This window comes from Chlorocebus sabaeus, chromosome 3 (assembly GCF_047675955.1).
Source record: "Chlorocebus sabaeus isolate Y175 chromosome 3, mChlSab1.0.hap1, whole genome shotgun sequence".
Classification (NCBI taxonomy): domain Eukaryota; kingdom Metazoa; phylum Chordata; class Mammalia; order Primates; family Cercopithecidae; genus Chlorocebus; species Chlorocebus sabaeus.
The window spans coordinates 86,898,848-86,915,164 of record NC_132906.1 but is presented as its reverse complement, the minus strand read 5'-3'; positions in this window follow the sequence as shown (position 1 = coordinate 86,915,164).

Genomic DNA, 16,317 nt, shown 5'->3' with positions numbered 1-16,317 from the left:
TGTGCCATTACACCAGAAAACCTTCTAGGGGGACAAGATGTGGAGGCAGAAACAATGATGGTGATGATCCTGACCCTGTATAGGCCTAGGGTGGTATGTGTGTTTGTATCATGGTTTTTAATAAAATTTTGAAAAGTGAAAAAGAAAAGTTAAAAACGTAAGGTAGAGAAAAGCTTATAACATAAGGATAAAAAGAAAGAAAGTATTTTTGTCCAGGTTACAATGTGTATTTTAAGCTCAGTGTTATTACAAAATAGTAAAAACATTTACAAAATTGAAAAGTTTATAAAGTAAAAAAGTTACAATAAGTTAAGGTAAATGTATGATGGAATAAAAGCAATTTTTATAATAAACACAGTATAGTCTGTGTGTACAGTTTTCATAAGGCCAACAGTAGTGTCTCAGGCCATCACATCCACTCACCACTCACTCACTGCCTCACTCAGAGTGACTTCAGTCCAATTACCTTCATACATGCTACGTTCCTAGACAGGTCTACAATTTTTTAATCTTTTATGGCATATTTTTACTGTACCTTTTCTAATTTTAAATATGTTTAAATACATGAATTCTCACCACTGAGTTCCAATTGCCTACAGTACTCAGTCCGATAACATGCTGTACAGGTTTGCAGCCTTGGAGCAATAGGCCAGATACCACACAGCCTAGGTGGTAGGCTGTCCCATCGAGGTTTACGTAAGTCCACTCTTTGATGTTAGCGTTAAGGACAAAAATCACCTAAGGACACATTCATCAGAACATATCCCTGTCACTGACTGCGTGTCTGCACAAGGTTTATTGTTTAAAATTTCCAACATTTTGACTCAATATATTCAAAAAAGAAGTTTATTGTCATTTGCAGCAGTTGCATCCACTTTCTTTAGTGCATTTATGTTTATTTCAATGCCAATTGCATAAAACTCTTCCACGAGTCTTTATTACTGTTAATATAAAATGTCTTAAGGAAGCCATATATTTAATAGTATTGCCCCCTGGAAAATGTGGATCTTTGAAAGCAAAATTCCTGCTTTCACCCTGTGTGGAACTCACGGTCTTGCCCAGGGACTGCATAAGCCTCCTCAGTACCTGATAGGAGCCTAAAGTCAGCCCAAGGAATCAATCAGTCATTTGCTAAGAAGGGGGAATAGAAAGTGAAACAAAAAGAATGAGGCTGGCAATATTTTTTATAAGATTGTGACATGGATTGATATTTATGTAACTTTTTGACAATGCTGCACTGTTTTGGGGAAGAATTTCATGCAGCCCAACTGCCTCCACATTTGTAATGTTCAGCATCTCTAAGACTGGGCAGGTTACCAGGTCACAGTTCCGTGACATCTGAATAAATTTCATAACCAGCTGGGGAATAGTTCACTCATGGTTGATCCCATCGTGGACAGTCTCTATTTATGGTTAAAAATGGAGGACAATAAATTATTTTGATTTAGTAGTTATGAGTTTAAAGTGCGCAATTTATTGTATTTTTTCTAGACCCGTAGAATAACTTCTTTTGATTCTACTTAAATCTCTTCCCTGAGGAAAAGAAATGTAGTAAGAGTTGGAAGTGGACATTGGCCCTGGATAGAGACTTCTGTTTTCTAGGATGTGAGCGGTATGCCAAACTTTGCTAACCTGGGTGGTCATTTTCAATGTGGACATTTTTCCAAGGAAGTAGACCGAAACCACTAAACATATTTGCTCCATGAGCTAAACCACAATAAAACAGAGGTCTCCTGTGTATAGCTTTCCTCACCCTTTGAATACAGCTTATTCTGATTTTACTTCCATAAGAAGCAAATGGCCTTTAGAAAATTTCTCTTTGAAGTTTAAATATAGTTGTGTAAGTTTGTGAATGCCTGTGTATCCAAAATGCAATTACATGCAAGTACCTGATTAAATGATGAAATGATCATTTCTTTGGGACAGTTAAATGTCCTCTGAGAGTTGAGGCATGCCAGATCCCCAGACTCCAGCTGGAGGATCAGTCATCACCTACCTATTGTAAATGTGAATGCATGAAACAGGCAAAATTTTGAAGTGTTATAAAGCAGTCATAGTAAGATACCAAAAAATGTAGTGCTGTTGTTCTAGATGTCTATTTGAAAACAAAGTTTCGTTTTTCTGGCATTCTTACTGTTGTAACTGTCCAACATCACTTCACACACTATACCTAATCCAGTCTTTCCTTTGTCTTCATTTTTCCTCCTGTATGAAAGTAGGCCTCTGTCCTTCACCCAAAGTGAAGAGGACCGTAGATGGTTAGGCCAGAGAACCTACACATCACACAGAGTGGAGCGAGGTGAAATCGCTCATGAGAGATCATGATTGGCAGGCAATAGGCCAGGAGAACCTTGATCTGCTACTCGGCCTTGGTTGTTAGTAGCATGCCCAGCTGACTTCAAGGCAAGAGAGCATCTCATCACCACATTCCCTCTTTCTGTTCCATTTGGAGGAGAGTAAAACTTTTTAAAATTTACCATCCTATTTACATAGAGCCGATGATATATTTTCCGTCTAATTCTGAGAAGTCAATAAAATAATCCAAATATCATGTAAGCATCTGTTGCTTCAGAGTACTTGGGCAGATATTTCTCCTCTTTCTTTGTTCATTTGGTGTATTTACATATCTATAACTATCCAGTTAGCCATATATATCCCAAAATGTACAATACCTTTTCATTTCTTAAGACACAGGTGCTATATTTTAGTTTGACATATTCCCCCAAAATATATGTACTGTCTTGGATATGAAAGTTATATAAAATTTGAATTCAAGGTGAATGTCATACTGACTTATTCTGTGAAATTGAAGAACTGCTCTCCCAGCTGCCACATTGTCCTAAATAGAATGAATCTGGTCATGTTCCTAGATGGTACATAGAGGGGAAATTGCTCTGAAGCTGTGCTGTGATGGGCAGGGATAGAGAGACGTTCTGCTTGCAGAATTAGATATATAAATTGATACAACCATAGGTAGTGATGATTTATCCCTGGCGATTTTAAAACTTAGATATAAAACGAATCTACTACACATTAATAGAAATTATATGTATTGCCTTGTTTAAAACAAAAATTGGTGTTTGTATTTTTATTAAATGCAAATGTTTTATATAACTGTAATTATATGCTCACAATCAGATTTTATAAATGACATTTAATAGTATGTAATTGACAACTGCACCTTTACAAAACCCATATGCACATAATGTTAAATACTTAGACATCTTTATATCATTTTACATTAAAATAAATGTTGAAGAGAAAGCCAATGAACTGAAAAATTGAATCAATTTTAAAAGAATTACATGTTCTGCAAAACAGTAAATCAAGTAATAACATTCTAAAATTAGTTTATTTTGTCAGAACAAAAATGATGATTTTATTCTTTAGTTTTTACCTACTATGGAAAAAGAGCCAATTTAGATCCTTCCATGATATCAATAACCATGTTGTAATTGGTGATTCTACATGGAGAAAAACACAAGGAACCAAACCAATACCTGGGCAACAGAAAGTGACTCTGGTAGTGGTGGACATAGTTCCCTTTCAAATGGGTAAAGCAGCTCAGGGCAAAGACTATTTAATTATTGCCAATGATAACAAATTGACCTGAAATCTACTTGTGTCACATGGTCACAGCTCTCAGATTGCTGGACTGTGTTGCTTCTTAATCTTTCCCAGAAATGACAGAGTGGAATGATTTTAAGTTATTTAAGCACAGATACTTATAATAATTGTCCTTGAGTTTCTACTGTTCACGAAAGCATATAGAGCAATTATTACACGATCACATGACCTTTTCTAAAACCATTTTTTTCCTCTTGTGTGATCATTCTGTAAGCACCAAAGCAGCCATAAGTATTAACCAATGATTGCTCCTCCCATTCACCACGCCCCACCCTGTCTCACATCTCACTGGTTACATCTGCAATTCAGTGATCCAGGGAAATAGATGTTGGTAAAGAGCAATGAAACAGTCATGATAGTTCCACTTATTGAAAATAGTACTACTTCTCTCTAAATTAAGTATGTAATTGGCAAGTCTTATTTATACTCTCATAGGGATTAGTTTTTATTGATCTAATTAGGATGAAGCTTGGGAACGACTTGCCAGTCACCCTGACAGAGCAGCAGCTGCACGTTATTCTTTTCTTCCAACAGAAAATGGCATTAGTGGGTGAAAATAAAGCATGACATTCTAAACTTATGCTCTGTTACTGAAAGAAGTGTTTGTGGAAGCATAGTACACGTTCTGATGGAAAGAGCCATTCAGGATTTAAATTTTACCTTCTTATCAATAAGATGGTAAAAGAGGTTTCTGCATTTTATTTTTGATGGCAAGTATCATTGCACTGTTAGTGAAAGCTATTTATATTTGCAGGAGACATTGTAAAAAAACATATAATTGTAAATCAGCCTTAAATAACTCAATTTTACCTGAAAAGACACGTTCCTTTGCCTTTGTAGTTGATTTTCATGTCCCTTGATTTTTTTCTTTCATTCTGATCAAAGATACCAGAAAGAATTTCTAGCAAATGTTTTCCTTCCCATGTACAAGTCAATGTTGTAGATTATCAGCAGGAATTATACTCCTAAAACAATTAGAAAAAAATGGACAAAGATGTTTTTTATCTAATGAAATCACTGCGCACAGACAAAGGGCCTGAACATATTGACTCAGTTATTAGGCTAGGCCCTGTGAACACATGTGGCCATATTCACTGATCAAACTCCATTAAGATAGTCTTACTGATTTACCCTGGGCGATGATGAACATCCATGGATACTGAGTCAATATTTTGAAGAAGATTATAGGATAAAGTACTGGCCTTTCATTTTTAAGATTGCATCAGTTTAGAGCCATGATTCAAAGTCTCTAGCCCTGAATAAGTAGAGCTGAAATCCAAAGTACATCTTGGTACTGTTAAGATGATGAAATTAATTGGCTGAGGTTAAAGTTGTACGCATTTAAACAGAATGCAAAGAAAATACTCAGCTTGTACGATCTTTAATGAGGACTTCTGGCATTTGAAAATGTAAAATCCAATATAAACATACATTTGTTTTTTATTACTTTTCAAAATATATTTCTGCATTTCTATTTCTGAGTGATATGAAATTTATTAGCAGTTAATTTGATTAAATGTGAAAGCTGTTATATAACAATGTGCTTATATTATTTTTCTCTCCATGAAAGTTCCATTTTAATTTATATGCACAATAACCTTTTTCTTAGGATTGCAGTAAAAATTTCTAATATTTGTATGATTTACATTAATATAAGATCAAGGAAATTATTTTGTTAAATATTCCTACTGTAATAGTATAGCTGAATGTTCTCTCTCTCTCTCTGTCTCCACATACACACACACATGCCTAAATATATATTGCTTTCTTTCACTTTTATTTCTCAATGTTATTGTGAAATGTACAGTTGAATTATAGAACTTTTTGTTTGAGTCTTTTTTTCCCTCTTTTTGAGAAATAATCTTGTGTCAGGTATCATCAGCACACAACACCTATGCTATGATCTGGTAGTCCATAACAGGAAAATGCAAGTCTCAAAGAATACTTGTAGCACATTCTGATAAATGAAAATAGTTTACAAGTTTCTTTTTATGCCTATGTAAGTTCGAGTCCCCTTCAGAGGGAAGGGATTATTGAGTGGTTTAGGGAAGAATCAATAAGAGTTTGTCAGCCAAGAAGTAGGGCAGGTGACCCAGGACAGGAAAAGTGCAACATCTTCAGTGGGATTGTACAGGGACATGGCCACACCGTGGCTGGTGGTCGTAAAGGGTGATAACTCCAGCGAGATATGTGGGGCCTGATCACAGAGGTCTTTCAATGCTTTATTAAGGTGATTGAATTATACTCAGAAAACAATGCACGATAGCTGAGGTCTTTTAATCAATGGAAGGACATATTCATGTTTATTTTAGGGACAATAAACTTGTCAGCAACATGTATAGCAGACAAAATCTAGGGAGCCTGGCAGCCTGGAAGATCATTTCGGAGGTTGTAAAAATAGTGCAGATAAGAGATGAGGAAACCACAGTATTTCTGTAGCTTTAAGGAAAGATTATGATGATTGATTGGAGAGATCAAATTCGGGATATGTGTGTTTGTAATAAATAGATTTTGGTAATCTAAATTTAGAAGGGAGGGAGACTAGCTGGGTGATGAGGACATAAAGTGACAATGGAAATGTATGATGAATACCAGGTCTGATGGAGGAGGAAAGGAAAATACAATGGACTAATGTAATTACATGAGTGCTGGCTGGGCAGCCAAGGGTTGAGGTCCAGAAGGACTGGCTTTCAGAAGAGCTGCTTCAGGGACTAGACTGAAGGAGGGCAATCATCAGAACGTAGAATGGGAGTGGAAACCCTCAGAATAGTCATCATCCTGAGGCAATGGTACCACATACGGAAGAGCAGAGCTGAGAAACCAGGTGGGCACACTGTTCAAGGCCAGGGAAAGACTGGTTTCAGGGCCAGGGAAAGAAAGCAGACCAACTCAAAAGTCCAAAGTGTGCTAGAAACACAAACAAGAGAATGGTGCAGTGGAATCTCGGAGCGAAGGAAATTCCAGGGGAACAGGGGCTTTCAGCTTTCAGGAATAATGTAAAAAATAAAAATTGGTGGTTGTTTCTGGTCACGAGTGACTTTAGGATGACAGGTTTCAGTAGAGCAGTGGCTGTGACCTACAGAACATCTGGCAATATTTGGAGATATTTTGGACTGGCACGACCTGGATGTGGAAGAAGAGCTACCATCCTGCAGTACGTAAAGTCCAGGGATGCTGTTAAATATCTTTTCATGCACAATCCAACTCCCATAGCAAAGAATTATCAGAATAAGAAATTGCAGCAGCGTGAGAAGATCCAGGTTAGTTCTGAATGAGTTGGACAAAGAATTTGGGTTTAGGGACAGGGTAAACTAACAGAGAATACTCTCTCAAGACCAAGCAAACAATCTAAGAACTAGAAGCAATTTATGTCTAGGAGCAAACAGTATATAGGAAAAACCAGAATAATGTACTACAATATTGAAAAAGTAAAGCAGAAAATAACTTATAAAATATTCTTAGTTAAATGACACTGTCATATGTGGATTTGGGATGAGTAGGACAAGAAAATAACTTATGCTGTGAAGATGAGAGTTGGAGCAATCTATGCAAGTTCAATATAAAACTTCAGCAAAAGAAATACAGATATATAAAATCTGATTATTAATTGCATCAGAAAAATTATGGCAAAAGGAAAAGATAACTTTCATCAAGAAAGAATAAAATGCTACCCAAAGTGCAGCCTTTCATAGGTCAGAAATGATGAAGATAGAAGGAGAGTTATAAAGATATGCAGAATAATCCAATCAAAGGCAAGATCCAGACATATGTGGTACCTTGGAGTCAGCTAGGTTTGACACATGAATCTAACAGAGGTGAAGTCATCAGGACCACCCTTCCTTCCAGGATGAGGGATGCCTGGGTTATGAGATTAGGCAGAACAATCGCAGTCCCAACACTCCCCGACATTGCAAACTTAGACACGTTGCTTATTCTTTTCAAGGGGATCTAGTTTCTCTTTGGATGTGAAAGGGAAAATTGCAAAGTTTTACTTAAGCCTTCTCTTTTCCCTCAACAACCCTGAAGACTTACTGCCCTGCTACTGATCTTCCAAGTTCCAAAACCACTGTCTTAAAATGCTTTCTGCTCCCAAATATTACCTAAAGTTCTATTATACCTCATTAAAATTGGCATGCCTTTGGTGTTGATCGGCCTGAAATAACATTTTATTGTAACTCATCATAAATTATATGATTTCAACGAAGAGATGGAAAACACAGCCAGCCAGAAGTTTTCTGTTTTTTTTTTCTTTTGCTCCCAGCACAGTGTATTATTTTTTTCCTTTCTTCATATTGAAAACCTTTGTAGGAATGTGTACATACTATCAAATGCTCCTCAGTCTGACTCGCTTGTTTTTAGCTCATACCTAGTTCCAATTTACTCTTTGTATTGCCTGCCTTGTCCCTGCATGTACTTGAATAATTGATGCATAGCTTAACCCAGCCTTCTCAACAGCAAACGTGCATAAGAACCACCTGGAGACCTTGTTAAAATTACAGGTTCTGGTTCTGTAAATCTGGAGTCGGCTGATGTTCATCATTTTCAGGAGCTCCAGATAATGGTGATGGTTCTGGACCAATAAATGACCATTTCTGGAGTAGCAAGCATTTAATGCTTTCAAAGGGCGTGCTGATTCTGCTTGGAATCTGTCACTCAAATACATCAACAGTTAGAGGCAGCCAGGCGCAGTGGCTCACCCCCGTAATCCCTGCACTTTGGGAGGCTGAGGTGGGCGGATCACGAGGTCAGGATTTCAGGACCAGCCTGGTCAACATGGTGAAACCTTATCTCTACCAAAAATACAAAAATCCTCCTGCCTCAACCTCCTGAGTAGCTGTAATCTGTTTATTAACCCATCGCTTTAACTTCACCCCCATATATTCTTTGCTGATTAATAAAAAAAATTAGGACAAATTCATTCATACCTTCTAAACCAATGATTATTAAATGTCTACATTATGTTAGGTACTCTTCTAACTGGTATAGACAGTAAAAAATTAAAAAAAATTTTTCTTTTCTTTATGACTTTTTACAGTAGCTGATTGAAACAGGCCTATTCCATGCACGGGGAACAGCCAGTACAAAGTGCTGAGGTGAAGTGATGCTGTGGGAACAGCAGAGTTTCTGAAAGTGTCCGAACAGAAAAGGCCAAGGCATGGAGGGCTCAGAAAACTGGTCGGAGCTGTCACCTGGAGGGAGTGCAGAGAGAGGAGGAAAGTTGTCTAGTAACTGAAGCTAGCAACCCTCAGCAACAATCCAAAATATACATAAAATACAGAATATGAGTAAAATGTAGAGTTTGTTATCTGGAAAGATTTGGGAGGCATAGGCATTAAAATTTGCATAGTAGTATAGATTATGTTATCTCATCACCACAGTCCTTTGAAATAGGGTATTGTCATCATCTTACAGTTGACTGAGCTATAAAAATTAATGGGTGGCATGTTCCCCTGTTGAAGTAATAACCCACAGTGTGCTTCCTAACACCAGCTCCCTTAGCTCATTCCTAACAACTGGCCAGGCAGATGGAGCGAGAGAAAGGAACCAGTACATTCATTCCTTTTAAATGCATAATTCTACGTCTAAGTACAATACAGAAAAGCTTTCAAAAGACACCCACGGTCCATCTTCTTATTCCGTCTTTTAACATTACGTAGGTTATGGTAGGTGGAGAGGGAGAGAGTGAGGCCAATCACAGCCTCCTAGCCAAGTCTGGGCAAAGACCATCTGCCACCACGGCCAGAAGCCAGAGGGAACCACGTGTTTCCACCTAGAAACACCCAGGCTGAATTCAAATGAGAACTGATGCCCACCTGTGCCTAGCAGACACGTACCACATGTCCATCTTTGTAATTACACACTGGGGATGGACCAGTAATATCAGCCAGCATCCCAGCCAGCCATTATCCTACAAGTCCGACCCCACACACTCCGTATCATAAAGCTTCATTCATTATTTTCCTGAGCTTCAAAGGGTGGACTGCTTGTCTTTGAAATCTGGTACAATGGTAAGTCCACAGGAGATAATATTATCACAGACACCTTGAGGCTTGGTGGTGAAAAGAAAATCCCCAGACTGGCCAAGTTGTAACAAAATGAAGCCACCTCAAAGTTCAAGCTTCCCATCAGGTGGGGTGGGTAGGGAAAGAACTTCCCGCTTCTTTTGCACACTCTACTCCCTGCACATTTGCTATAAAAGTGGCAGACTTGAGGTTTTTCACCCAGGCTTTCTATACCTTCTGGTTTTTCCTTTGTGCCATCTAACTTCAATGATAAATTAATATATTTGAAAGTCATAAGGTAGTAGAATATTGTATCCACAGAAATTATACCTTTCTTTAATAAGTCTCATCTTTGTACCACCCTGGCCAATACATAGGTTAGTGAAATAAGAATAACAACAGTAACAGGCAGCGTTTGTTAAGGGCCCGGTGTGTGTGAGTTGAGGTTCTACTCATTGGCCATGAATTCCTCATTCAATCACACGTCTTCCCTCTCACTCTCTGAGCTTCAGTCACACGAGGCTGCCTTAGGCACCTTGAAAGTGCCAAGCTCACTTCTGTCTTAGGGACTTTGCACTTGCTCTTCTCCCCTAGTGAAGAAAAATTTATTCTGCGTCCTTCACGAGGCTTTTTTTTTTTTTTTTTCCATCCTTTTTATTTGAACTCAAAGCTCACCTCATCAAGAGGTTCTTTCTGATGCTTAAAATGGTCTCTATTCTGGTCAATTTATATCACATTACCCTATTTTATATTTTTTTCACTGTCCCTCCGAATGTATGAAATTATGTTTTATTTATTATCTGTCTGTCTGTATCATCTATGTAAGTAGAGGTAGACAATCTTCATGACAACATAAGTATATAGACATCAGGGACAAGCCTATGTTGTAACTATCAGGGAAATGTAATTAAAAACTAGAGAAAGATGCCATTTCACATCCACTAAGGTGGCTAGAATCAGAAGACATAAAAGTAACTGTTGGTGAGGATGTGAAAAATTACAACCTTCACATTGTGCTGAGGGGAAAGTAAAATGGCAGCTGTTTTAGATAATAGTCTGGAGTTCCTCTAAAGTTTAAATACAGAATGACCAAGCTACTCTGAAATTTCAGTCCTAGGTACATATACAAGAGAAATGGAAACATACGTCCACACAAAGAAAAGTTTTGCATGAATATTCATAGCAGCATTAGTCATAGCAGCCAACAAGTGAAAATAGCTCAAATGTCCATCAAGTGATGAATGCATAAATAAAATGTGCCATACATGCAATGTTATATTATTTGACAATTAAAAAAATATTGTAAATGCATGCCTAAACCTTGAAAACATTACACTAAGTGAAAGAAGCCAGTCACACAACACCACATATTGCATGTGTTTATTTGAAATGTACAGAATAGGCAAATTCATAGAGAAAGGCAGAAGATTGGTAATCGTCCAAGTCTGGGAGTTGGCTGGGAAATGACTACTCATGAGAATGGAGTTTCTTTGGAGGATGATAAAATTTTCTAAAATTCATCGTGGTAATGGTTGCACAACCTCTGAGTATACTCTAAAGTATACCATACATGGATGGGAGATGTTATATGAGTTGCATCTCAATACAGGCAGAATAAAAATAGAGTCACAGTGAATAAGTGGACTGTTATCATCATTCCTTTGCCCAAAGGTAGAACCATTTTCCATTTGTGTTTTTGTTTCTTGGCTTCTCAATAAGAGTACCTTTCAAGGTGAGTTGTCAGTAAAATAATCTAAAATGTAGTTAGTTGGTAAGATTTCAGTTAAAGCCTAATTAACTACTTTCTGATTTAATTTCAAAATGTGAGTGAAAAATAACTTTTTACTGCAAAACATACGTGATTATTTTGTATCATATCTGTATTAATTTTCATATATTTAAATTCCTGTTTATCTGATTTTATTTGGGCATATAATACTCTCTAAGTTTATATGGGATGTTTCAGCACAAATTTGGCTGAATGGAAAATCATCCCTGTTCTGCAGTAAAATACAATCTAAATGATGTGTCCTGTCTGCAGGTTGGTTTTGCTGGACATCTTGAACTGCTTTCAAGCACTCCAAGTTAAAGCACCAAATGCCCCTTTGGAATGACTTCTCCCTTGATTTTTACAACCTCATGTATTTTAATGGAAATTTAATCCATGTGTTTTTGAATCATTTACACTTAAATCATCAAAACACCCGGTCTTTTAGAGTGATTTGATATGAAGGTTATTGAGACTTTCTGATAATCCATTAAGGCTCTTTAAAAAAAAAAAAAAAAAGAAACCAGGAAGTTTTGCTTTTCTCTGAATAAACTAAAATCCTGAGGAGCTCACTTTCCATGTGTTCTAAATTTGTCCAAACAAGCTCTCTCATGTGTAGGTAGAGGAACAAGTAAGGTGCTGGCAACATGCTCACCGTAAGTAAAAGTGCAGAAGCTTTTGATGAGACACGGAGCGTGTGTAATTCAGAGTACATTTTACAGCACTCATGGGCTTTTAGACCTTTTCATCCTAATGAAAAGATCTGAAAATATTAATTTGCATTACTGTGGATGCTGTTACTTGTCTAGTTTTATGTTTCCATATTTGAATGTGTTACTACTTACTCAATATTGTTAGGTATTTTATTGCACTTTATTTGAAAGTGCTCAGTAATCCTTTCAAATTTATTTTTTCACAGGAGGTGTAAATTTTTTTACATAGGGTGTAAAAAAAATTACCATGCATTTTATATGTCACTGATTCCATAAAAATGCTTTTTCCACTCAGTTATATTCATAGGAGATAAAAGTACTGCTAATATTATATGAGAAAACATAGCTTTGATATAAAATACTGTATTTTTTAAAGTTAGTGGTTTCTTTCAGCCTGTATATTTTCATAGTTAAATTGGTTTTGCTCTTGATTCATCTTATGCATTAAAGATGCATTAATTGATTCTTCATTGTCTTGAATCTTCCTTTTCTCACTTTTCCAAAATGAAATATGTAATCCTGTACTGACTTATTCAGGTCCATATGGATTGCTCACTATCATTTCATCCCAAGTGTCCATTTGCAGATCAATTTCGCTTTTTAAGAGGGTTACTTGATCTGACAATGAATAGCTTGGTTTTATAGAATTATTACTTTCCTAAGCAGATCATGTCAGAGTGTTCCAAGTGAGATAAAGATATTTTTCTAGAATACATTCTCAAGTCTTTTCTTGTTGAATGCCATCCAGAATTTTTAAAGCCTTGAATGTATGTTTACTTTTACATAATTTAAATTCAATGTGAAAAATAGCAAATGGATTTTTGTTTTTCTTTAAGTAATTAAAATCTACATTGTATGTTCAAATGGATTAGATAGTCATGAGGTTGAACCAAATTGAAATCAATCTAAGTTTTATGTAGAGCTTTCTTTGAAGTGCTGTTAGAGATGCACTCTTTAATGGAAAGGACTTTTCCTACTTGAAAATTATCAATAAGCTCAACATGCACACCAGTTAACCTTTGCCCTTCTCTTTGTATGACTAGAAAACATCACAATTATTTCTCAAAAATACATGGAAATACTATACTTTGAAAAACAATCAATATGTTTTGATAGTCTAAAGCAAATAACTTCAACCCTAAATTGAGTCCTTTTAATATGTTTTTAAATCAACAAAGATCTATGATTATAAAAATTCATGGAATTTCAAAACTGTTGTTATTTTTAGTTATCAGATCTCACCAAATATTTCCTTATATACTGGAATGAAAAATTAAGTTCATTATCTTTAAACTACTAAGTCCCTGAGATATATTAGTGGAGTTTCATTGCAATGACCATTTCCATATATCTAGTTGCAAAAATGTAGCTTTGTTTACAATCCTATAGCATACTGAGGCAATAAATATTTATTTGTATTAAATGTTTTCTATTTTATTTTTGTAACATGAGGAGCATGAACTTTTAGTTATATAATGTAGTGAGCGAGTTCGAATGCCTGCATTATTGGTCACTTTCTCTTCCTTAATATATTTTACATTGTAAATTCTAAGTTAAGTTGCTTAGCTTAAAACACACTGTTCAGGAGGCCTGTGACCATGTGGGGATATATCTTTCAATGTGCTATTTATGTAAGTTTAATAGCTAATGATATCCCTGGATGTCTTATAATTGATGAAAAACACTCAATGATACTTGTTTGCTCTAGAGGTTAGACTACGTGAATGGACAATTTCTGGTAGACTATTTGTCCACATTTGGTAAAATACTGATATCATTTGTAAAAATATTTAAAATTTTCACATGGATTTTAATAAATAGAGATTTTATTTTAAGGAAAAGAACTTCATCTTTAAGCAAAATAAATATTTATTTTAGCCCCAAGAGTGGTGGCAGCCAACAGTAACACAAATCTCTCCTTAGGTATTTGCCAGTTGGTAGGAGTTCACAGAGATAAAACTGAGACAATAACTGAAATTCTCTTGCCTTCAATAATTTTTCAGAAGACATTATGCTATTGTGCTCCCATTGTGGTTGGCAATCTCTTTCTCTTTCCCTCTCTATTTTTTTTCTCTAAATGCTTGTCAGTCATAATGCATATGTGATTGTCAGTGATGGAGCCCATGCTTATTTCTGAAGCCTCATGGCATTTATTCAAGAAATTTTAATTTTAAAACTGGCATTTTACTAATTTGTCTGAACTCAAAATGTGCATAATGAACAAATGATGTTTACTTGCTTTATATAAGTAAGCATTTATAAATTAAAAGTACATTTTCTGTTTTGTTATGTCTCAGCGAAGGATGTTAAGAAGTGCCAGTGTTAGAGTAGCAGAGATCACGTGATTGCACTCTAGCCTGGGCAACAAGAGCAAAACTCCATCTCAAAACAAAACAAAACAAAAGTTCCTGTGTTATAACTATTTAAATATTTATTGTCTAAAACGTTTTGTTACGTTGGTTTTCTTAGGCCCAGTGTTAATGCATTATTCTCATGATGGAATATTGAGGGTAAATTAAAATAATAAGTATAGTACCTTCATTTTACCACGACCATTTATGTACATATTTAAGAGCTTGTCTAATAATGAATTCTTAAACTGTTTTGTAGAAATAAGCTTTTCCATTCTGATAGCTTTTCCTTTTGCTGCCCTGCCTGCACACATGGATCCATGTTTTCTCCAAGCTATTTGCAAATGTGCAAGCCATCTGCAGTTGAGTGATTAGTGGAGTGCAGGAATATGTATCCTGTGTTTGGTCCCCATTGGCCACTTATTTCTGTTTTATTGTTTTAATTATAAAGACTGATCTTCATTGTAACTCTTAGATGGCATTCGTATGTTAAAATGAGGCCTCAAATATTCATGTACTTTTAAATTGCTCTATAATTTTTAAGAGATATTAATCTGAGATTAGTTTTGGGTATCACTAAGTATGGTCGGAATGGGTTTGTGCTGCATAGAGGTACTGAAACTGGAAGTTACATTTCAATGTTAACTGACTGTTACATGACAAGTAAACAAGTTTAATTGTGTTATTCACCTCATTGACTTTAATGAGTCAATAATAGATGTAATAGGCACCTCAGGACCAGATGGCATAGGGTAAAATGTCTCCATGAAATACCATTTTTTTTTCATCTCAAGTATCTGATAAATATGTTAACTTCCTGCATTATGGCAATTGTTGAAATTTCTTAGCAGCTGGTCAGTTACTCTACACTGCAGGGGCCATTGGATGCTGTTTATAGCTTACATTCTTAGTTTTATATTTGTACAGAGAATGAGGCTGAAAAAACACTTTCTTCCTGAAGTGTAATACAGTATCATAATTGAATAATTGTATAAAATGTCCTTATTAAGCAAAATTTGGGGGGAATAACTTTGAAATGGTTTATGCAATCCACTATCCTCTAACTTACATACACCTTACATTGCTGTTAACTGGTAAAGTGACAGTGATGTATATCCTGGAGGGAGCCATCTTCATCTTGAAGCAGTGGATTAGTCTTTAGTCTTTACATCAGTGGGCTGTTCTGTGAATAGTAATTAGAGTTGTTCCTTTCTTAATAACATTTTTTAAAATAAAAATCCAAATATTTACCCTTTGTGTGATATCTAAAAGCTCATCTTCCAGTTAAGGTTAAACTGCTGCCTTAGTAACCAAGGAAATGTTTTTTAAAATTTTGTATGTCGTCATGTTCCTGGAAGAGCCACCTCATTAATTTAATATTACATCACAATAGAATTTCAATTTCCTCTGATAAAAACTGTACAATGAAGAAATGGCCCATATATATTCAAAAGTTTATACCACATTGCATATTATTGAGTTTTAAAGAGAACAACCTATTAAGGCCTCTCCTCAACTTATCTTTATCACTAAAGTTTAGGACTTATTCCCACCTACTTAACACTTAAAATCTTATTTGCAGTTTCGTGCTATTCTGTGTAGTACACTTCACAATTGGCATACCATATTTGACAACAGAATAGCAATATCAGATTTACTGTCCACCTACCAGAGGGCATCATTGAAGACTTTTTGTTTGAGAAGATAACTTCATATTTCTTGTTTTCTTTGGTGGTGAATGAGATTTTTATTTTCTTGGTTTAGGTAGATTCAAGCTGTTTTCCTTAGTATGTAAAATTCTTCACCATACACTACAACTTAACATTTTGTCCTGGAGAATTCAATCCAACTTCTAG